Below are 24,222 nucleotides of genomic sequence, written 5' to 3'. Positions count from 1 at the left end.
ATAAATTTTATTTTATATATATAAAACAAACTATTCTTAACAAAATATAACATAATGATTTATAGTAAAAAAATACTGAAATGTGATCAATCTAAATAGTAAAAAAAAAAAAATGAAAAAAATTGGACAAATTTATAGTTGATTTTATTTTTTTAATTTTGAATAGACATAGTTTGATTATACATTTTGTTTATCCTTCTGTTTGTATATATTTTAAGAGAGATTATATATATATTTTAAATTTAATAAACAATTTATTGAAATGGTACGATTTATTGAAATGGTACGATTTATATAGGAAGCAGTTGATAAGCATTCTATATAAGTACAAAATAAAAATGAATCTAAAACTTTTAGTACTAAAAATTACTACTTTTAGAACAAATAATGAATTCTAACAAAACCCAAGAGATATTAAAGATTTTCGATTATTCCATTATACAGTAATAATGGTCAATTATGGTCTGTTGTAATACCATGAGCTGTTAAAGCTGGTCATGATATGAAACATTGCAACAGACGTACAGTATTAATTATTAAGAGTACATGATGAGTACTAAAGTATAAATAAATGTTTACCTGAGGTCGGAGTGTATGAGGGTGGGGGGGTGGCGGTGACATCACCAGGGCTGCTCTCCCCACTCCCTCCGCCCCCCTCGACCGCTCCACTCCATCTCCTCGTGCTCTGCAAAGAAAAGGAGAAACATCTTTATTTAGTAGTCACATAATAATAATAATAATAAATCATATAATGTTAGAGAATAATTATATATTTATGTATTCAATATCAACATAAAAATCTCTATTGAGTATTGTTGAATGTTAAACTGTTAATTTTCTCAAAAATCTGTAAATATAATCACTTCAATCAAATACAAATAAATAATTTACAAATTTTATATCTAAAGGTTCCCATTCTTTCACTCAAAGGTGTTATTCATTTCTTAAAAAAAAAATATTCCGTCCTATAAATTAAAAAATTCGAACTTTATGAACGAGACTGGGAAGAACGATAAAAATAAGAATAAACACTGTTTCAATTGTCACAGCACACTATGAAGATCTTCGGACGCGCGATATAGTACTCATACAGGCATTTATTGCTTGGAAGATCTACCGATGTAATTCTAGTTCTTAGGTATAAAATCTAAAGCTATTCAATAAAAAAAAGATTAAAAAGCTGTAATCTTCCTAAAAGGAGAACCTTCAATTGTACTGTTCTTAAAGTTAGTGGAAATGAGCTTAACACTTCTGCGAAGTAGGCCATCCATGTATACATTATATATTTTTTTGCTGTTTATTAAGGAAAAATTAATTCATATTTACTGTATCATTAAAATCTTTCTAAATACATGTTTTTTAAAAAATTAAATTATATTTATTTTCAGCTTAAATAGTTTTCTTAGAACCAACTTGCAACTTTAATCTAAACTAAAAGTAAATAAAACTTTAGCTAAATAAAATAGTGTTTACTACAAAATTCATACACATTGAATATTCTAAACAGAAATTCCAAACTAAAACCAGAAACAACTGTTATTATATTTAAAACAATCCTCAGGCCACTGCTGATGTACGGCTGTGAAGTCTGGGGAGCGGCAACCTTCACGAAAAGGAAAAAACTACAATCTTTTCAAAATAAAGTCCTAATAATCGCAGTTAATACCCCTTGGTTCATAAGAAATAGCCAATTGCATCGCGAATTACATATGGAGTCAATAGAGGATTATATCAAAAAACGGTTCATGAAGTTCCACTCCCAGTTGCCGACAGTTAAAGGAGCAGTGACCTACAACATGGGAAACCCAACCTCAACCCGAAGACTGAAGCCCAGACTGCTGCAGGACATTCTTTTATAAATTTTTAATAAATATAAAATTAATTCATAGTCACACTACCTCTATTTACTTATTATTATTATTCAATTTTTTTTTTCTCTTCCCTTTTTAAAACTAACTTGTTTCTTTTTACTATTAGAAGGCAATTGTTTGTTTTATTTAAGTGTAACAATATTATTATTTTTGTTATTAATTTTACTTTCCTCTTTTATTAAGAAGCATTATTATTATCTATTTATTTTATTATTATTTGTATATAGTTAGGGGTGTCATTTGTATGACTATACCCCCTCATAATAAACTGTTAAAATATATATAATATAAGTTATATCAACCATGTAAGGCCCACCAGGCCGATCTAGTATAAAAAAATATTAAAAAAAACATTGAAATAAACTAGTAATTTCATTTCCAACTGGATTTTGTCATTTTAACTTTTAACAACTAAATCTGCATTTATATTGGTTAATATCAACCTAAATAAATTCTAATTATCAAATTTATTTAATTACAATGTTTAGGCTACCTATTCAACAATGCTTAATATATATTTGAACAAGAATGTGGTCCATTTTTATTTATTCCTTACTTTTTGTCTCCATTTTTTGGAGCCCTTATAACTGTAGTGTTTTCAATTTCTTTTCGAGGTCTTGCATCAACCATCCAGTGGCTCGGTGCTCTAGGATTAGGCATTCCAATTATATGGCCTCTCCATTCAATTCAGCGTGCCTTCATGAATTGGATCTCACAAGGACTGGTCTAATTAACTTTTTTATAATTTGTTCGAGGTCAATTTTTTTTAATAACTTAATATTCGTAAAATATGATCTGTCCACTCTCTTGACTCATCTGTTAAATTAATTTATTAAGTTTTTCCTAGTATTCAGCTCAGGGACTAAATAGACGAAGTTTTTCCTAAACAAAAGAATCGATGTCTAATGTAGTAATAATCCTATGATCTGAACCATTACTCATAAATGTATTTAGTTTTGTTCTCCTTTATGCTGAGCTGCATTTTTTACTAGTTATAGGTTTATACCAATAGGTTTAAGTGATGTAATATTCGAAATCGGACATATATAAACCGCAATAGTACATAACTGATTACATTAGTGAATTTTATTGCCGAAGCAAGTTAATTTTTTTATAGCTCTTTGTAAGAGCGAAGAGACCGACCTCGCCTTACACCAGCCAACATTGAACATTTCGAACTCGAATTAATGTAGATAGAAACTTTAACATCACTATTAGAAATAGTCATAGTCAGCATCATGTAAATTAATTTTATTAATTTATGGAACATTTGAAATTCTAGCAGAGTTTCTTCTAGTTCCCTTTGTTGGCACAATCGAATGCTTGTCAGTAGTCAATAAAGATAAATTTTGTTGCAACAGCACTTTTCAAGTTGCCTCATTACACTTTTCTCCCTAGCACCCCTTTGACCCTGACCCGATCGCACTAATAGTAATTCTTTACATATTCAGCAAAAACATTCAACTTACATTAGTCAAATATTTTATATACGGCTATAACAATTCCAAAAGAATCCAAAATTGTTCTCACATTGAAAACTATCACCTTACTCATAAATTAATAAAAAATGGCTTTTTCAGTTTCTAGGTATTTATAAGTTTCTTATGGTTATAAAATTATAGAATATAACTGTACTTGTTTTATTATCTCATAGTTTTTAGGAATTCAACCACCAGAGAGTTCTCAGAGGGCGCATATATATAACTACAAACGATAAATTACGTCATAAATCGAATAGTGGCAAGTTAAATTTTAAGAAGATTAATTCGTCTCAAAAATGCCCAATGTGGAGAGTGAATTTAAAACATATTGTGATCTATTTGTACATTGCAGTAAATTTATAATTCAATCATAATAACCTTGTAGGTTATAATTTTCAAATTGTGCAGGATAGACCAAATAATATCTTACTCTTATTCCGTTTTATTAATGATTTCCACCTACAAACTAATCAATAGTGATTCCTTTTGCCTGTACGCAATTGTATTTTCTTTAGTTTTAACAACATGAGTGCGGAAAATGAACACATCACGGTAAGATGATATTTGTACCATATTGTTTCTCATTACTTTTTCACCAAAAAATACCACCTTCAATACATTTATCAAGTACGTCATTATTACATCTTATTGTAATGGATAATCTATTAATAATATGGACCAATTTTTTAATTTTATTTATTTATTTTTTCCTGTCTTAATTATCCCTATTGAATCTGAAATTAAGGTGCCTCAATATTTTTTATAATATACATATATATATTTTTTTTATTATACATTTTTGTAACAGTTTGTCTAATTGACTTCACATTCTTTCGCTGTTTTCCAATTTGCAAACATTTGTTTGGTTTTTTAATTGATTCATTGCTATTTACAACTGTACATTATAATGTCGTTTGTCCATATGTAGTCCAAGGTAGCGGATATGTTCGACAAGGGTAAGATCAACATTATTGAAGGAAACTGTAGGGCAATGGGGGATTTGAGAATTTGTTGGGATTTATTTTAATCCTCAAATTATGACACCATTCTTCGAGGGCTGTGATATGGGATTGGAGAGTTTGGGATGCAATCAAAGGGTTATTATTAACAGCGAGCACACATGTGTCATCAGCATAAGTGGTGAGGGTAGTGTTGGGATGTTAGCTGTATAGACGGCGTAGAGGTTTGGAAAGAACATCGACCCCCGGTGCCCAACGTGCGGAGTTCCTGAAACAGCGGAACACGTAATAATAGATTGCTCTGCCATGGAAGGACACCGAGCCAGGCTGTCGAGAAAGACCGGGATTTACGCCCTCGCCGAGTCGGACCTTCCCAGTTTGATAGAAGAAGATAATTATCCCTTCTTCAAGGAGTTCATTTACGGGTGGAAGGAGGTGGTGGGCCCCACTCATTACACGATGGGAAGGACTTGACCGCCCAACATCGGCGAGCCACCAGAAGATGAGGAAGCTAACCCGGATTGAGACCAGGAGGGCTGGACCAGCCTGGAAACTGCAGGAGGCACCCAGAGGGATGCAGTGGAGGCACCACAGTTAATTAAATTAAAATTGGTGATCCTAGGGAGTAGTGGCATGCACTACCCCACTGCTCCCGCACCCCGTATGCCAGAGATGGCAAGGGAGGGGGGTAAAAAAAAAAAAAAAAAAAAAAAAAAAAAAGACGGCGTAGAGGATGGGACCGAGGATACTACCTTGAGGAACACCTGCGGACTGAGAATAGAGGGAAGAACAGGAACCGTTGTCGTATACTAGGAATAATCTATCGATGAGAAAGGAAAGGATGATGAGAAAGTATATAGAAGGTAGGAATCTACGGAGTTTGTAAAGCAGTCCCGGGTGCCAGACTCGACCAAAAGCCTGTTCTACATCGAAAAAGACTCCCGCGCAGTACATTTTTGCAAACGTGAATCGAAAATTCCATCTATGAAAATAAATTACCTTTACACATTGTTCATAAAACAAGAATATTTTTAACATTCATTCAATGCAGTATTGGATATTATAAATTGTAATAATATGATTTTTAAACCAATTTAAATTTTACAAACCACAATTTTTAAAGTTACTAGATGTATTTTTTGTAATTTAGACGTTTTATTAGTGATATATTTTTCTCTTTTTTTATGTTAAAATTAGAACCTTCAAAATTAAAGGTTCAGAAATTATAAGTTTAGTTCTGATTTCAATTTTTTACCAATTACTCAAATATCATAAATAATCAAAATTTACGGAAATGAATTAAATTTAAATAAATCTTATTTATGATTATTTTTAGTCTATCATATCTTATAAATTCTACTAATAAGCGATACATAATTTATGAAAACAGTTTTGATGGAATTCTTACATCAAATAATTAAAGTACTATTTCATCCCGAACCTCCCTCCAAATTGCGGCTGTTGCAGGACCAATTAACGAGGTTGAAAACACGATTTTGCTTCTAAGCCACCTCATTACTGCAAGATAATGAATAATAGTGAGTTGATTTTAGTGATGGCGTTCTAAGGCACCTCGTTTCATTAATTTATAATTTTATTTTCATTCTTAATTAAAAAAAAAATTAATCCGCAAATTTCATGTCAATAGACTTACTCTCCTGCAATAGTACTGCTATTCTTCTCTACCTATTACAAGTGATCATTTCGTAAATAAAAGTGAAACGTTTTAGTTAATTTTAAATTCAGAAAGACCTACGTTAATGGCTTATTCCATATGAAAGGGGACTTTTATAATGTCTGATAAATTAAAGTATATGCATCATTGTGGTGAATTATAGGTTTTTGAGAGAGAAATAGACAAAAATTGATCGTTCAAAGAGCATTAAGCTCCAGCTAAAAAAGCTAGCTTGAGCCCTAAAATATATTTTGCACTAAATGAGACGTACATTTTATTAAACTTTCTTAAAAAAATAAAAATATATATATAATCGAAAATCTGAAGCGCGCACCACACAACTTTCATTCACCAGCCTACATGGAAATGATATAAGTACAATACAAAAACGTGTTTTCTTTGATATTCAGGATGAAAATACTTCAATCATTTCATTTTCACTTAAGCAAAAGTAAAGTCTCACTATTGTTATAACAACCATGGAAACCCGAAAACATTTATTTTTTTCGTTTGTATGAAGATAGTCCAGGTGGCGGTCAATAAAGGTATCAAAATAGTAGAAGAAAACTATTTATTGTTAAACAACGTTTCGCCCCATTTTTCAGGGCTTCGTCAGAGCTGTCAGATTGAAACAAAGATAGCAACTGAAATTTTCTTCTACTATTTATATACCTTTATTGGCCACCTAGATACCTTTATCTTCTTATAATCTATTTCATACGCTCATCTATCTTCTTCCGATTTATTTTTTCCCTTTAGTTAATAATCAAATACTTTTATATTTTATATTTATCCATTCATCTTTAATGATAATAATGAAAGATAGTTAATTATTTCAAATATAAAGAAACTTCTTTTAATCTTCTGCCAAACGGTAGGTACGGTTAAGGATAAGACCTGACCGATATTAATGACCACTTAATTATACAATGATTTTGTCAAAATCGTAAGAGCCATTTTAGAGAAAAAGACAGAAAAAACTGTAATATTGATGTTATTAAGTGGCACTTACGGTGAATCGATTTTAGCGAAAAAGTTGTAACATACCAGGCATATGCCTAGTTTAAAAATGTAATTTGAACTTCGTTTTTGAGCAAGGCTCTTCACAAACTAAAAAAACACACGTGGACAAAACAGATTTGAAATTTGGTAAACACAGAACCTAAGTTGGAGGTTTGAATATTCGAGATATGAAATTTCACGTAATAGATAATGATTAGTTCCAACACAGATTATTATTAGATTTTTCTCATCATTAGAACATGTCCCGAATTTGGCAACACGAAGATTCGTTATGCTCAACAATTTGTTAAAAAATGTTAACAATATTATCTCTCTTGAATATTTTAATATTTTTCACATTCACTATTTTTAATTCCCCAGATTAAATAACTAAAATTAGTGTCTTTTTTTTTCCTTTTGAGGATCTTTAAGTTCATCGTAGCCAGCCAAAAATTAACTGTTTAATTTGAAATTATAATTTAGAAGATAATTAAACAACTGCTTAATTTAAGAAAAAAATGATAGGGAAAGATAAACAGTAAAGAAAAATCAGGTCAAGGAAAGATGTCTGGAGATTGTAAAGTTTACTCTCCAACTTTTTAAGTCACAGTTAAATATAAATTTCAAAAGTTAATAAAATTCGAACACTTTACGTCCAAGAAAATGCTTTGGTTTAATTGGAAATATTGAAAAAATTTCGCAATGTGGTCAAAAATTGTCACAATCCTAAATAAAATAATAATTTTATCATACAGTTTTTTTTTAAATCTTCAAATCAATGGCAAGATAAACACCTCAAAAGCAAAATGTTTTTAATAGATTTATATGTGTGATATTTAGGAAGGGCGGTAAAGCTAATATTAGTCAGGAAATATTTCCACCTTTATCTAAAAGGATAGAGCTAAATGTTCCGTATGCTTTCATTGGAGGAGGGAATATAATAGAGGAAATAATCTCATAGGAAAAATGAAGCCAAAAAGATGGGCGTTATGATTGATCAGGGGCGTGGGAGAGGTGTAGCGAAAGAGTTCGAGCCAATCACAGGCTAACTTCTGTTTCAGTTTTAATCACAATGGCGGAAATTCCTATTAACCTGAATGCAAGAGATAAAATTGAAAGAGATAAGGTTTATGTCACCCCCTGACGCTACAGTGCATCTAGGATTTTTCCTTTTCTATTTTGTTAACTACATTTTGTTTATATATATTCTGTGTTTTTATTTAACGAAAATAGTGTGGATTTAGTTAGTTATATTTTAAATGGTATTATTTTATTCCCATTGTATGTTTGAAACTTAAATTAAGTGCCTTATCTTGGGTTTTTTGATCGATTTATTATTTTTATTTTGTTTTGTACACTAAGCTTTTTCTACCTTTTAATTTATTTTTATTTTTTTTCCACATCTCGTATCTCACATTTTGTTTGTTATTTTACTCACTAGGGCAACTCCCTGTATGCCTGTAAGTTATAGCAGAGGAAAATAAATAAATATTAAAGTATCTATCCAGGGATAGCAGTAAAAGCTGAATAATTCAATATTTCAGAATTATTATGCAGCCTGTTAAACACTTAAATTACTTTATCCATTTTTTAATCCATACAACATTCACCGCATTGCTTAGATATTATCTGAATGTTATTCCGTGAATACATTTAAACTCCATAACACAGTAAAACGAAATAGCTAGATAAATCTAAAACATTATATATGACTTACCGCACTGGTTCAGAGTAAGTAACGTTAGTAGAGAATGGATCTTAGGAATCAATACAACCTCCCCATGAGGAGAGTAATGAGCAAACTTACTCTCTCCTCTATAACTCTCTCCAGTAACGCACTTCACCCAACTTAATGGAAATTTGACAAAAGCTACTAAGCTGAGAACTCAGCTTCGGAAATTTAAAGTTAGATTGAAAATATCAAATATTCTGTAGGAATTATTATAGTTTATAATTGTTTCTGATATGAAAATATTAGTTTCGAATAGAGCGATTCAACTCTAGAACGCTAAAGAGAATACATTTTAATAATCTCCGGTAAAAACAATTGTAAATGTTCCATTCGAGCAATCCTGGGAGTATCTATCTCTAGATATGCTATCACTTAACAATAACATTTCAGGTTCAGAAAGATTATTATATCCATTTTCTAAGGAGAAAACGAACAATATTTAGAGGTGTTTAGTATAATAGTACATTTAGTGAATAATATACATTAAAACCGTGATATTTGGAGCTTTATAGTTAACCCTTATTACACAATAAAATAAATAAACCTGTACAGCTTCAAACCATCAAGGGCCACGGAAGCAGTACTTTGTATGGAAGTACTGTAATGGAAATACTAGAGCAACGGTTTCACAAGGAAGCGATTTGGTCAGAAATCAAAGTTTTTTGGCAATTACTTTATGAGGCTGGGTTGAACCCAGAGGACTCCCAAACCCATAGGGTTGACTCACGGCAGAATATATAATCTGTCACAGCCGGATTTGAACCTATTTACAAACATGATTAGAATACTAAAAATACTTAATATAGCTGGTAATGAAATTTACAAATTGGTTTATTATAATAAAGATACTTGATATAGTTTTTAAGTCCCATAAGTCCCAACTTTGTGCGGTTTACCAATCGATTATTGATATCAGGTATAACAGGTAATTGTGAAATGAATTTGTCTAACGTATAATTTTCGCTTTATTTTAAAACATATATCCATGTTTTCATACCATCCTATTTCACTACTGCCCATTATGAGCAAAATCCAATAAAACTCGTATTAAACACCTCTATCCAATCCTTGACTCATATCATGTTATTCCCGACCAGCAGTTTGAATTTAGAATATCCCATTCTACCATAACAGTCTCATAGAATGGTTGATGTCATATCTCCCACATCTTCCTCGTTGTTGAACAAGCTTTTGATCGAGTCTGGCATCGAGGTCTGCTCTATAAACTTCGTCAATTCCATCCCCAAAATATTTCCTAGGCGACATGTCTTGGTGTGAGGATAAGAAGAAGATTTGATGCCACTTCTTACCTGGTGTATCTAGGGTGACCCTGTCCCTCAATGAATTAAGTAGAATAGGGAGTATATTTTGGGGCTTCAGATACCCTGCAACGGTGACCATATTTAAAGGTATGATCTTGGGTATTCTGAGGTACGCATCCCCTGCGTGGAGCCGAAACCTCACGTAACCACAAAAGAGGAGACTGGCCACCATACAGAGATTGGCTCTGCTTAGGGTCACAAAGACATACAGAACGGTGTCACATGAGGCGGTGCAGGTGCTGGCCAGAGCGATGCCCCTGGACCTCATCCTCAGGGAGGATGTCCTTAAATATGAAGTAAAGAGGCAGGGACTAGAAGTGCTACCGTAGGAGCTCCGAGAGAGGATCGGTGAGACTCTAAACTTACGGAAGAAAATGCTGCGGGAGGACTCAATACAGGAGTGGAATGGACGGTGGGCAGCAAACCAGAAGGGCGCTACTTTGAGAAAATTCTTCCCTACCATCCTTTCTAGATTGACGGCTAAATGGGTCCTCCCAGACTATTGGGTCTCATAGATCCTAACAGGACACGGGAGGTTTCGGGGAAAGCTGTAGAGCTTTGGAAAGAACATCGACCCCACGTGCGGAGTTCCTAAAACAGTAACACGCAATAGTGGATTGTTCCGCCATGGAAGGACACCGAGCCAAGCTGTCGAGAAAGACTGGGATTTTCGCACTCGGCGAGTCGGACTTTCCCCTTTGATGGAAGAAGAGAATTGTCCCTTCTTCAGTGAGTTTATTTACGGGTGGAAGGAGGTGGTGGGACCAAATAATTTCACAATGGGAAGGGCTTGACCGCCCGACATCGGCGAGCTGGCAGAAGAGGAGGAAGCTGACCCAGACTGAGACCAGGAGGGGTGGACCCCTGGCAATTGCAGGAGCCACCCTGACGGATGCGCACCAGGAGGGCCAACCGAACGGATGCAGTGGACAAGGAAAATTGTTGATTTGTTGAGGGCAGTGGCATGCGCAAACCCCAGCGCACTACTCCACTGCTCCGGGGTCGGGTATGCCAGAAATGGCTAGGGAGGGGGATTAAAAAAATATATATTTCCTTTTAATCCGCTCCTACCTCTCTGATAGAATCTTTGAAGTAAATAATAATCTAGCCTACTCATCTCTATTTTCTCAGTCTGCCGGTGTTCCTCAAGGTAGTATCTTAGGTCCCATTCTTTATACAGCTGCCATCCAACCTACCATAACACAGTCCTAACAACATACGCTGATGATACATATATACTGTCTGTAAACAACGACCCTCCTGATGCATCACAAAAACTACAGACTCACATAACATCCATTGAAGTCAAAAGTGACACAATGGTGTCTAAACTGAAGAATCAAAATAAATTCTGACAAATCCCACCAGATCACCAATACTCTTTGTCGTAAACCTCTACCCTCCTGTCATACAGTATCCTTTCTAATAAATACTCCACTAACGTCTGTGAAACAGATTCAATACTTAGGGCTCCATCTTGACAAGAGACTTACTTGGAATCCACATACAAGACTGAAACGACAAGAAACTGCAAGTAGATTTCGATTGCTACAACACCTATTTGACAAACACTCTAAGCTACAAAAAATCATTATACACTATAATAATCGAACCATTTAGACATATGGATACAGAATTGAGCTCTCGGGTTCTACCAAACCACCAAATTCCTCCCGCATCCAATCCAAAATCCTACGTAAAATTCTTGATGCTCCTTATTACGTTACAAATAAACTCATCCACAAAGACCTTAACGTCCCATTCGCGGCAGATTTAGCCTAAAAAAGATATGAGTCTTTTCATTCCAAATTCCTTACCCATCCTAACCCATTAGTTCTGAATCTATCATCCTTAACAATCCCTGATAATCCTCCGAGGCATCTGAAAAGAAGATGGCCACGGGATCTTCTAATTTAAATTAATGCTTGAAGTAACACCAATGGATGGTTCCTTCCCAAGACATTCCACATATTTACTTATTGTATTTATTATTTGGTAAAGTTGTAAATTACATTAAATAAATAAATTTAAAACAGAAAATAACTTCAATTTGGATCAAAACGATAAATTATATTTTAAGGTTTTAATAATATTTTATCATAAAAAGCGATTAACCAACAGCAATGAAATTAACAAATTGGCATGGAATAATAGAAATAATTAACATAGCTGGTAATGAAATTTAAAATTGGCTCAGAATAATAAAGATATATAGTTTTTTAATATAGGTTTTAACACCGTTTAGTGCAGAACGCTTATAATAATATAGTATATCATAAAAAAAAATTGTTATTCGTTTCAAGAAGAAATAAATTCGTTATTCCTACATTAAATAACTTATTTTACATACTCTTTATAAATAAGTGGTTTATTTTAGTAATTTGTAATTATTTTAAATGAAAACTGTGATATGTCAAGATTGTCTGTTTCGAATACATTAAATTGGCAAGTAAATAAAAAAAACATTCAAAACATAAACAGACGACTTGGAAAGAGGAAGTAACTCTTTCTTGAAGTAAGACTACCCTCTCGACTTTTTATGTAATAAGAACACGAGAATGTTTTTAAGTTAACTTCTAAGAGTGTTAAAAGTTCTTAGCGAAACTCACCAGAGAGTGCCCTGCTATGTAAGAGTTCTAATATTTTAATTTTTTTAAAAAATTAATAATAAGCAACATATAAAACACATTTTCCAATTAGTCTGCAAATTACTTGATATAATTTTATTATTTTTCCTAATGTCGAGTAAAATGTAAAATACTACTATATTAAAACCCGCTACTATACTTATATATTTTTCAATGTAATGGTTTAATGGTAAACTTAGTAAAAGACAGTTTTTGGGATTCATCTTTTTCTAAAACTTATCTATTTTTATAAATTCACAACATTCCTATTTTATTAAATATTAAAAATATATTACGTAGTTGTGTTAAAAAATGTCATGTAATATAATTCTTTAAGACATAAACAATTAATAAAAATTTCTTGGATGTCTAAATTACAGTTTAATAAATACCGTGGACCGGCAATATTCTCAAAAACAGAGAAAGGTTGGAGGGTAAATTGATAAATTAAATTTAATAAAAAATGTTTTGATCAAATTCACTTTGTTATGGAAAATTCGAAATATCTGTTTCGAGGAAAACATAAATATTGGCTTCTTAGAAAATAAAATCACTTCGTTTTGTTGCACCTTCCTTGTGTTCTTCCAGAGAAAACCAGTCCCATTTAAAGTTGAAATTGCATTCTGGTGTTAAATCATTTTCATTACAATTAATCATTTCCCCAACAGAAGTGGATTGCTTTCAATACGGAGTTTCGGAATTCGTTTTCATGGGCAAAAAAAAGGCCATAAAATGTAGAAAAGTGTTTTTTTATTTATTTTGTTTTTAGAAATCCATAAGCAAAGCAACAGGAGTATGTTGCTACTAAAATTTCTAAAATTGTAGATTCTTTCGAATATTCTTAAGCCATCTCTCCTCCCTTAATTAAGACGTTGATAGAATCCTCCTCCCTTGATAGAACGTTAAAGAAGTTCTGAAATCTCCACAGATGGTGCATAATATCTATCATTTAAGTATTAACGATAGACTGATGTTTTCCATTATTTTAAAAGAAGCAAACAAATATAATTTTGGAAAAAAAATGAGTTCTATCTTTTTATCTATTTTCTAATCGAGTATATTGAGGAAATAAATCAAAAATAAACATTAAAGCTAGAAGAGTGTTTTCGCAAACACTCTTTTGTTCTAGAAATATTTTTTAATTATCCCTAACAATAAAAAGCCTTCTTTCGATTTTAATGTGAATTGACTGTTTAGATGTTCTAAATATAAAGTTGTACATTGTTGTCAGAAAGCCTAGACCTTCCCTGTAAACGTGCTGGAGCGGTTCAACATTAATTAAATTGGTTACTGAACCGTGTTCTGAAATTATTTTATCCAATTCGTTTCTTATTTCATTACTTAACGTGGTTAAAAAATAAAAATAGTTGCATGGTGTACAGTGACTTACATAAGAATGATTTAACAACTTTGGTAAATATACAATATCAACAAACACATTTCTGACATATCACAGGAACACACACACTTCCTCCAATTCCGGAACCATCATCAGGTTCATCTCATAGTCCCTCCGTTTTTGCTAAAAAATTGAAATTCAAATATGAACAATGAACACTATGAGACTATTTCTGACACTGACTACGCTACCTATAATTACGAAAGGATGACTTGTGGTCCACACGTCAAAGTGAAATAAAACTTAAAAACAAACTTTTTGTACTTTAATTTCGATATGATAAAACTAAGATCACCAATCTGCTTAAACACATTTGGATGCGTGTCTCTCAAACTAGCGTACAAAAAAAAACTATAATATTTTTAGCCCAAAATTTGATAAGTAAGTAACAAACACTCTATTAGTCACCTTTTAAAAACTAAAAATGGCATGGATATGGTTTCTAAAAATATCTAAATCAATATGGAAACTCATTGGCCTGTTTTTGAAAGAGCTGAATTCAGATATAACGCTAAATTCACTGACACTGTTCCTAATTAGATAAAAACTTTTTAATTAACTTAATTCACTCATTGTTATGAGATTTTTTTATAAACAGACGTTTATATTATTTCTTCAGCGCAGTTTAGCCAAAATGATTTAATATACGTATTTTTAGACAATTTTATCAACTTTAATTTTTTATAGATTAATTATCTTTGAAGGAAAAAGTGAAAACTTCCACGTTCCAAATTTGTATTCATCTTTTTTCTACTTTCCTTTTAAATCCAGTGGCTAGCAAGGTTGCTAATCTAAAATTCAGATTCAGGACCCCCCAAAACATATAAATTTATTGAAAACATTTGTTTTTTGTAGAAAACACCTATTTTGAGCCTTGGACTACACAACTATTAGTTTTAAACGAGTAAACTAGTTGAAATTTATGGTGAACCAAATTTGAGCCGACAGCAAAGATTTACTATCTAACAACACTGACGAATCGGAAGACCTTTCTTAGTGGCATCAAATTGTTGCTATTAGTTTCCATTTCAAAAGGTAGAATTCAATTGACTTTTTTTTTCGTTAATTACCAGGACATACAATAGCATTGTAATATCCAAATACAATATTTGTTCTATATAATATATAATAATGCAATATATAATATTACATTGGTAACAAAAGGTTTAAAAATTTAAGACACATTTTTTTTTTAATGATTATGAAATTGATCACCCAATGTTTCCTAGCTTCACCCATATTTCCCTTGCTTTTATCGTTTATATCATTGCTCAAATGGCCCCACTGAACTTGGTCTTATTCAATTGGTGCATTGTAGCTGAAAGTTAAATCTAGCGTCCTCAGGATCCACTTCCTTTATTAAGTTGGCCTTTCCAAAGGTATAACTTTGTTCTTTTTGTTTATAAAACCTTTTTCTATCCGTTGTTTAAACTGCCACACTTAATATGCTAACGCATACATTACGGAAAGAGAATTTTTATACTTTCCTTTTCTATATCTAATTACGCAAGATCAGTTCTTGTGGATTTGTGTTTAGAGTTCTATTTAAATTTAAATCTTTTGTGACATTCTGAACCCATGGGTTTAGTGACCATCATCTGCTGTAGTTGACTCAAAAACTAACCTTTCAGATATGAAATATTTTAAAATTGCCTGTAAGATCAAATTATCTTTCGAAGATTTTTACAAATTAATTGAAGAATCCCTGGCGTCCTACTCAACAAGATAAGAAATTTGAAAACGACCTCATGAATTTTAGGCGCAATCTAAAGTTCGCTTGACAAGTAAAGAAATATATAGGGTGTTTTTTTAAGCCCGATAGAACTTGAAATTGTAAAAAATAACACAAAAAATTAAATTGTAATCAAAATTTTTTTTTTATTCGAAAGATCAATACGTGACATTAACATTTGAAAATGATTTCGGGCATATGGGCACCGCGGCTGTTCTTGACGAAGCGCATTCTGGACGTCCAATTTTGGGCCACTTTTTCGAGCACTGCTGACCGTATGTCACGAATAACACGAACAATGCTGGCCTCCAAGGCGTCAATTGTTGCTGGTTTATCAGCATAAACCAGTGACTTCACGTAGCCCCACAGGAAATAATCGAGAGGTGTCAAATCGCACGACCTTGGAGGCCAATTGACAGGTCCATTTCTCGAAATCAACTTATCGCCAAATTTTGATTTCAATAAGTCGATGGTTGCGTTCGCCGTATGGCACGTAGCGCCATCCTGTTGAAACCACATCTCCTCCGGATCAATGTCATCCATATTTTCAAACAAAAAATCATTGATCATGGTGCGGTAACGATCTCCATTGACCGTAACGCGAGCTCCGGCCTCACTTTTGAAGAAATAAGGTCCGATGATGCCACCAGCGTGAAAACCGCACCAAACGGTGCATTTTTCTGGATGTAATGGAGTCTGTAGGGTCTCTTGTGGATTGGTCTCACTCCATATGCGGCAATTTTGCTTATTAACAAACCCGTTAAGCCAAAAATGCGCCTCATCGCTGAACACAATTTTGCGATAAAACAACGGGTCAGTTGCCAACTGCCGAATGCGCTTCGTCAAGAACAGCCGCGGTGCCCATATGCCCGAAATCATTTTCAAATGTTAATGTCACGTATTGATCTTTCGAATAAAAAAAAAATTTATAGTAGATAGAAATTCAAATTCCTAATCAAAGAGCAATTAATTTGTAATAGTTATTATAATAATTTTAAGTAAATTACATTAATTTATTAATGTTTAAAATAGGATACCCTTATTTTTTTTATCTCCTCCAAAAATGGTTATAAAAATATTTTATAACTTTTGAAATAATCTTTAAGCAAAATTATTTGAATGATCTATCATTGCTTTAGAAGAAACATTATGGTGTAAACAGCTGACAGAAACTTCCTCGAGGGAATGATAAAAGGAAATTGCAATGCTGAATAAATCAATCATTGATCGATCACTCACAATAATTATGCATGGGTAACTACCGTAAGATATAACACCCTAAACATAATATTAGTTCTCATCGTATCCCTGAAATTACGAGCAATAGTCAAATCATTCAAAGACGGCAAAGAGTTCCATTTTTTAAAGTTTTGAACAAAACTTAATTTTACTTCCTACTGATTTTTTTTTTCTAAACTCCATAGTAAGATAATTATTAACAAAAATACCATGTTTACAAGTTTTAGTAATAGTAAATGAAAGGGAGTACCCATACTAAACTTCAAATTTTCAATGAGAACACTTGACTATATTATATAAGCTTCATTTTTGTTCAGAGTGACTAAGTGACCAATGTCTTGACTCGGCAGTAGGGATGCGACATCGATGTCGATGTTTTGAAAACATCGATGTTTTACCCAAAACATCGATGTTTTTGACATCGATGATTTTAAGCCGATGTTTTTTCAACATCGATGTTTTACTTTAGATGTTTTACTTTTGTCCCAATCTTTAATTTTTTATTTTCCAAAAGTAACTAAATGAAAACAAAAAATTTACGGTATAAACAATTTCCTATCAACTATGTGGTGGGATAAAAAAGGACCTTCAACCATCACGCTAACGACGTAATAAAGATAAATTACGACTTGAAAAACATCGATGTTTTAAAATATTTATACTTAATATTAAAACATCATTACATACAAACCTTTGCCTAAAATACATTGATGTTTTTGAACAACCATTTCAGTAACATAAGGTCTGTTCCAACGACTACGTATACTCCCGCCAGTCAGAAGTGGTTTTTGCAAAAAATAATGCAAATTGACAAAAAAAAAATCGAGGTTTGGAAATATCAATGTTCAATATTAAAATATCGTTGCATACAATACATTGCCCAAAATACATCGATGTTTTTCAACAACAATTTCAGAAACATAAGGTCTTTTCTTACGATCACGCATTCTGGGACCTGTCAGAAGTGATTTTTAGAACAAAGAATCCGACATCGACTACAAAAAACATCGATGTTTATACAATACGTTACCCAAAATACATCGATGTTTTTGAACAACCATTTGAGTAATGTAAGGTCTGTCACAACGACGATCCAACGATCATGCATTTTAAGGCCTGCCAGAAGTGGTTTTTTAAACAAAGAATCGGACATCAACTACAAAAAACATCGATGTTTTTAAAATATCGTTGCTTACAATACGTTACCCAAAATACATCGATGTTTTTGATTATCCATTTGAGTAACATAAGGTCTGTTCCAACGATCACGCATTCTACGGCCTGTCAGAAGTGGTTTTTGAAACTAAGAATCCTATATCGACTACAAGAAACATCGATGTTTTAAAATATCAAATCTCAAAATTAAAATATCGTTGCTTTCAATACATCGATATTTTTGAACAACCATTTCAGGAACATAAGATCTGTTCCAACGATCACATTCTACGGCCAGTCAGAAGTGGGTTTTGAAACTAAGAATCCGACATCGACAACAAAAAACATCAATGTTTTTAAAATATCGTTGCTTACAATACATTACCAAAAATACATCGATGTTTTTGAACATATATTTCAGAAACAAGAGGTCTGTTCCAACGATCACGCCTTCTACAGCCTGTCAGAAGTGGGTTTTGAACCTAAGAATCCGACATCCACTACAAAAAACATCAATGTTTTTAAAATATCGTTACTTACAATACGTTACCCAAAATACATCGACGTTTTTGAACATCCATTTGAGTAACATAAGGTCTGTTCCAACGACTACGCATGCTCAGACCAGTCAGAAATGCTTTTTGTATGAAAGAATAGTACATCGACTACAAAAAACATCGATGTTTTAAAATATCGTTGCATACAATGCATTACCCAAAAAACATCGATGTTTTAAAATATCGCTGCTTACAATACATTTTCCAAAAAACATCGATGTTTTAAAATGATGTTGTTTACAATACTTTGCCAAAAATACATCGATGTTTTTGAACTACTATTTCAGAAACATAAGGTCTGTTCCGACTAGTCAGAAATGGTTGTTGGAACAAATAATGTAACTAAAAAAAACATCCATGTTTTTTGGGTAATGTAATGTATGCAATATTTTAGAACATCGATGTTTTTTGGGTAATGTATTGTAAGCAACGATTTTTAAAAACATCAATGTTTTTTGTAGTCGATGTCGGATTCTTGCTTTCAAAAACCAATTCTGATAGGCCGTAAAATGCGTGATCGTTGGAACAGACCTCATGTTTCTGAAATAGTTGTTCAGAAACATCGATGTATTTTGGGTAATGTATCGTAAGCAACGATATTTTAAAAACATCAATGTTTTTTGTTGTCGATGTCGGATTCTTACTTTCAAAACCCACTTCTGACAGGGCGTAGAATACGTGATCGTTGGAACAGACCTTATGTTACTGAAATGGTTTAAAAAAAACATCGATGTTTTTTTATCGATGTCGCATCTCTACTCCGTAGCAATACCTTTATCTAGATAGGACGCGATCCAATTGTTTCTCCCTGCTTTTGGTATGTTGTTATTTCATATCACTGGCATAAATACCATTCAAATCTCAATTTCAACAAAAAATAGAACCTCACCGTTTTCCTACAAGACCCTCCAATTGAATGTAGAACGTAAATACTAAGTTTTTGAAGGAAGAAGCCATATAAAGGTTTGCAAAGAAGAAAGACGGGGGATGTTGGAGTTCTCAAGCGAGAACTACTTTGGTTTATTTTCTCTTCACTAAGATGAATATTATAATTCATCACACATTTTCGCCCTATACACCAGATATTGTTGAAATGGGGGTAAATGAAACAAAAAACAGATCGCTAGTCTTAAGAGACGAAAATTTCACTGAAACTGCCAAAAAATACGGAACAGTATGGAAATATTTAGGCCAATACAGCATATTGAGACAACATATGTGAGATGGTTTTAAACAGTAAAACAAATTGTTATGGGTTATTGGCCAATAGCTAAATCATGGAGCTTAGAAAAGTTGAAAAATGACAAAAATCAATTCACAAGCATTGTATTTTTGATAATCCATGAATTTATCGTACCAGGACTTTTTTGATCTGAAATATTCAAGATCAAAATGAGGAATGGTAAAGTATATTTGTTTAACCTAAGAGATCGAGTTTCTCACGAGACACACATTAAATTTAATTTCAAACGAGGAGGAAATTGATGTTTAAAGATTGAAGGGACAATAAAAATTCGTTAAATGAATAAATAGTCGCCATTTGCGAAAATTACACTGGAAATAAAGAACGACGATTTTTCAAAAGTACCTTATATCTGTTCCGTATCTTCCCGCATATTGATACCCTTTAGCACTGAGCTCAGAGAAAAATATAGTCGAACAATGCCTTGTTTAACTCGCCTTTTGTGTTAAATACAATATATATATATATATATCCCTTTGTGTATTATATAATAACACAAAGGAGTTTCAATCGCATTTCAAACAAATATTACTCCCACGTTGAAATCCATCTTTTATTAAAACCAATGATCCAGAGGGAAACATGCGTGGTTTTAATGAAACTTTCAGAAGATTAAAAATTTAGTTATGTCATTTTAAAAAAGGCAAATAATTGATAATAAAATTACATACTTTCACTTAAATTTCTATTTCATTAGCAACAGAAAAGGATTTATTTTTCTGCTGGTCCTGCTGAAAAAAACAACAGCCTACAGTGTTGTTAAATAATGGAATCTGCAGCTTTCTATTTACTAGATAAGATATAACCAAAATAAAAAAATATTTAATAAGATGAAATGCTAAAAGAATCATGATTTAAAAAAACATCTTCTGGTACTGATAAATAAATTATTAAGATATTTGTTTTATATTTCTTTCAGCATCTATGTACGTGCTTGGACTTAGTGCTTGGTCTATGGTCTAATGCAATCCTACGATGAAAATTATTGCCACAGTAGTGTCGAAATAAATTGTATCCAATTACTTTGATGCTATTGAGCTTTATAAGATAATTTTATTACTTTTATAATACATATAATATTACTTACTGAGCAGCAGTCCGGAGTGGGCCGGACTTACTTTACAATTTTGCTCCACTGGTCCTCTATCTATAGCCTTTTTTCACCAACTTGTGACTCGGGCCATAGATAGGTAGGGCCATAGATTTTTCTAAGGAACTTAGAACATTGAACATTAAAAATTAGAATTTAAGAATTTTGGTGGTTAAGAAAAATGAACATACATAATTTCACCCCAAAAAATATTTTATCCCACTTTCAATATTTTTATTCAAATATATTGATATTTGAATATCAAAAATATTTATTCTCTCCATTCTACAAAATGAGTTCCTTAGTTTGTAGAGTTTATCAGTTTGTAGAGTCGATCTCTCATCTATAACGTGTAATCAAGTTTTAATTAAAAACATTGATTTTGAATGTCATCATAAACTTCAAATAAAAAAAAAAAAAAAAGAAAATACTTTTTTTTCATCTACTGGTTGCTACTTTTTTTTCATCTACTGGTTGCTACTTTTTCTTGCTTTTGGTTACAATAGCCAGCATCATCTTGTTATGCATGCACTTCCGAGGGAAACATTGAACACTTGCTTACACGTCAGTTAATCTATGTTGTTATTATCAGCCCACCTCAATCTCATATGTTATGTCATAGAGATCGTTTTCAGTTTTTTGAGAGTAGCTAAATTAGTAATAAAGCTCCTATTATTAGTCCACTTCCAGACTTTAAACAAGAATAACCGAATTATGTTTGTTTGGTTTTCAGGTCTCTCATAGTTAGTCATTATTTTCCTTCTCAGAAATCAATAATGCCAGGGGGTCAAGGCTTTCTATCCAGTTCTTAGTAGTTGCATTAGCAGAGCGACAATAATAGGGACACAGATGAAATATGAAAACGCAATTTGCAACTCTTATCGTACTCCTGCATTAGTGTTATTAGATGAATAATATATTGCATTGATTTATTAAAAATATCTGTTTCATTTTGTACTGTTTAAGAAGACAATTGAATAAGCCTTTTTTCAAGTTCAAGTATATTTTCGGAAAAATATAAAAAAAATCTAATATGTAAAAAAAAAAAAAAAAAAGTCAACCCAGTACATTGGTTAGAATAGCTTCTTCACTATTTCAATATTTTGTGTATTTTTTTTATTTTTGAAAGCTTCTTTTTCTGGTAATTGTCTTTATCCTGCATATTTCTATTATTTGTGTAATTATCTATATTTCAAGATTAATGAGTTGTTGAAACATAGATGTATCTTGGAAATTACTTTTTCGTATGGGTAAGCTTATAAAATCGAAAGGTACCATCCCTTAAAATTTCATCATAATTGAATAAATGGTTTGCTTATTCCCAAACACAAATTTCACTACAGGCAGATAGATACGGAACCAAGTCTGTTCTTTGATAACTAAAACTTACTTTAAAAATACTTTAGGTACTATAATAATATACGATAATACTTAATGTGCCATACAAGTATTTACAAGATGTTTGAAATTAACCGAAATTAATAGCCATATTGCATTAATCATGTTAATTATAATTATTAAGTTAATTATAAAAATTAACAATGATAATTTTAATAACCAAAAAGGCAGGCAGTTCTGTCCCTTTAATAATATGGAAAACTGATAATTGGAGCAATAAATATCTGATACAAATTTAAAAAAATGATTTTTTTCCATAGAATAGTATGTGTAACCTAAGTTGCTTATTTTTTATACTTATACATAACCATCTATACACCAATCTCAAACTCTGAGCTAAATCGGACGAGCTGTTTTCACGATGTCTATGTGCCGAGGAAAACACGTTTACGCGTGATCAAAACAAAAGTGATAGACGGAATCAGATAAAATTGATATGAGACATATTTTACCATGGTTTACATGGTTCGATATAGGACAAGCTAGGTACAATCCCATAAAATTTCATTACAATGGAATAAACGGCTCGATTATTCCTGAACCTTAATTCGGCTACAAGCATACAAATGCGGAACCAAGTCTGTTCCGTGATGTCTAAGGCATAAGATGCGATAGAATTTTTTTTATTTTGAAGATATAATTTTTTGTTTATTTCTTTATAAATACAAAGCATGCCTACCTTCGGTAGTGAGTGGGTGAAATCGTTTTTAATCAATATTTCCAATTATTTCTATATATTATTTTTACCAATTATTTCTATATTTCTGTAAAATTATTCACTTTATGTCATTCTGTTTATATTTTCTTTCTTCTTTTTTATTTTTTTATACTTATTGGTTATCTTGTTCTGTTCTTAGCCGAAACGTTGGCACAATTAATTAAGTTACATTAACTTATTTGTGTTTCATTTTGACCGCACCTCCAACCATCTTCTCCTCGTACAAGTCATCCACGGTCGACTATCTCTTGTAATTATTTCTATATCATATGAATGTGTTTTCGGTCAAAAATAGATCTTGCATGTAGCCACCAAATTCCACTATTCCGTCAACTTTGGGATGCAACGTATTGGTGAAAAAATTACTTTTAAAACAATTTGTTTATTAAAAACTGTACAAATTTGTTTGTCGACTATATTGATTTAAAATGTGGTGAGTGCATATTTTATATTTTCGAGTAAAAATGATTTAGGACGACGACATCTTACAACATGTTATTTATCTTTTTTTTTGTATTTCAATAATTCTACTTTTTGATATCACTTAAAACATTTATGCCGGGTTTTTTTGCCACAAAATAGTGCATGTAACCTAAGCAGCTCCTTTTTTCCCGTTAAAATTTATTTTAATAATATCTAATATTTTATGATTTGAGTATGAAATTCTTTGCTATTAAGCGATTCTTTGTCTTTTATCTTTTTTCTTAAGTTCTCCAAGTAGGGATGGAAGGGATGTTTGTCCTAAAGTTCACCCAAAATTCTCTAGCCAGAATTAAAAAGTACAGCCCTATCCCGTTGATTGCAATAACAAATAATCAATCGTCAAGGTCCAGAATCAAATTGCCATACAGAGACATTCACTTCTGACAAAAGTGGTGCAATGTACTATCACGCACGGCCTGAATCATATATTCCCATTGGCTATATTTTTGTATTCGATAGTTTAAATGCAAGAATAATCCGGTAACTGATAGTAATAATAGTTGCAATAATAATTAAACAGTAAGTAAATCCAATAAATG

At 32.1% G+C, this 24,222-nt stretch overlaps 1 protein-coding gene across 4 annotated transcripts in view; it reads right to left on the bottom strand.

Moving 5' to 3' along the window:
- The window catches only part of LOC106680884 (inactive rhomboid protein 1), a 388,358-nt gene that overhangs the window by 326,042 nt on the left and 38,094 nt on the right, over positions 1 to 24,222 (bottom strand). For all 4 annotated transcript variants that reach the window (XM_014420878.3, XM_014420879.3, XM_014420880.3 and 1 more), the window contains one exon: positions 580 to 685. The gene's annotated coding sequence lies outside the window, so the exon portion shown is untranslated. The remainder of the gene's footprint in view (positions 1 to 579; positions 686 to 24,222) is intronic.

The sequence above is a fragment of the Halyomorpha halys genome, unplaced genomic scaffold, assembly GCF_000696795.3.
Source record: "Halyomorpha halys isolate HHAL.00 unplaced genomic scaffold, Hhal_1.1 Scaffold297.1, whole genome shotgun sequence".
NCBI classification, from domain to species: Eukaryota; Metazoa; Arthropoda; class Insecta; order Hemiptera; family Pentatomidae; genus Halyomorpha; species Halyomorpha halys.
The sequence above is the reverse complement of the archived record's forward strand: the minus strand, read 5'-3'. Positions and strand labels throughout refer to the sequence as shown.